The following is a 1,661-nucleotide window of genomic DNA, read 5'->3' as shown; positions in this document are numbered from 1 at the left end:
AGGCAGAGGAAAGCCTGGTGTGCAAAACTTTGGCTCTTTCCTGTGAAGTTTCACCCTGACCTTTTCTTCCTGATGATTTGCTTGACAGACTTCTGACTTGCTTAGTCAGCCTCACAAATCCACACTTGCAAAGGCTGTTTCTTGTAATAAATCCACACATAGGTAACTTTATATGTAAATATAAATGTTAATATTTATATAAATGTAATTTTACTGGCTCTGCCTTTCTGGTTGAACCCTGACTGATATAAACATGAAGATTTGATTAGCATAGGTGTGAACTTTCATCAAAAAATCTCGCAGACTCTACAGCCATGCCACCTTGAACAAGCCCAATCCTGTCTGATCTCGGAAGCTAAGTAGGGTCGGGCCTGGTTAGTACTTGGATGAGAGACCACCTAGGAAGACCAGGTGCTATAGGCGTAAAAAATAAAAATAAAAAATAAAGGATTGTAAGCTGACGAGGTCTTTGCAATCTGTGAGGTCAACCAAAGATTGCCTCGCCTACAAAAAAAAAAAAATCCAGCAGAAGATAGCACATATAAACTTTATTTTTATCTGGTTGAGGACAGAGAAGAATATTTCAAGGAATTTCAAAATCAGTGTACAGTATTCTCTCCTTATCCACAGGGGAAATATTTCAAGATCCCCAGTGGATGCCTAAAACTACATGAAGCCTATTTTTTTCTATATATACATATCTAAAATAAAGTTTCATTTATAAATTAGGCACAGTAAGAGATTAATAACAATAAATAATAATAAAATAGAACAAGCAAGTGGAACGTTCACCAACGTGAAGCATTTTACGACTTCTCTTTTGCATATCTGAATTGCCAGCACCACTACTCTTATGCTTTGAGTAGTGAGGCCATTATTAAGTCAAATAAGGGTTACTTGAAAACCAACACTGCCATACCACGAAAGTCTATCTGATCACCAAGATGGTTACTAAGTGACAAACATAAGAGGAGCATAAACAGCATTGAGACACTGGAGAGAGGGAGAATTCACATCCCCACCAGGCGGAACAGGAATGTGCGAGATTTCATTATGCTACTCAGAACGGTGTGCAACTTAAAACTTATGAATTGTTTATTTCTGAAATTTTTTATTTAATATATTTGGACTATGGTTGACTGCGGGTAACTGCGAATCTAATTAGGAATCTCAACAATGGTGGATGGATTATTCCTTGCTTTAAGATTCAGCTCCCTTCCCAAGGTAATTCTTGATCTTTTCCAAAATGAAAAACAAAATGACTAACATATATTGTTCTGACCAATCCTTAGTTGGTATCAAGTTCTTTTCTTAGATGACTCAAAAAAATGGTATCTGAGGAATACAATATGATTCTTTAGATTGAATCAAACCTCTGAGATCCTCAGTGTATGCAAATTTCTATAATAGATACTATGAAGATATTAAAATATATTTGAAATGCAAGGTATATTATAAAGTGATTATTTTTTCTGAAATTGATTTTCTATTTGAGTATAGTTTTATTACTGAGGTATATGCATCAGTTATCCACTCATGAATGTCTACTCTCATGAATATGTTAACTACTGAAATCTCTATTACTTTTTATATCAAATATTGAATTATGGTCTATACACAATAAATTTAATAAAGTCTCTACAGAACTTAAATCATCATCC

The 1,661-nt window shown here is 34.5% G+C and overlaps 1 pseudogene; it reads left to right on the top strand.

Annotated features, from left to right (window-relative positions):
• The first annotated feature begins 304 nt into the window (after nt 1-304).
• Nucleotides 305-423, top strand: LOC112484628 (annotated as a pseudogene).
• The last annotated feature ends 1,238 nt before the right edge of the window (nt 424-1,661 follow it).

Source organism: Pteropus alecto, unplaced genomic scaffold (assembly GCF_000325575.1).
Source record: "Pteropus alecto unplaced genomic scaffold, ASM32557v1 scaffold17, whole genome shotgun sequence".
NCBI lineage: Eukaryota > Metazoa > Chordata > Mammalia > Chiroptera > Pteropodidae > Pteropus > Pteropus alecto.
Note: the sequence above shows the minus strand (reverse complement) of the source record. Positions and strands in the feature narration are given on the sequence as shown.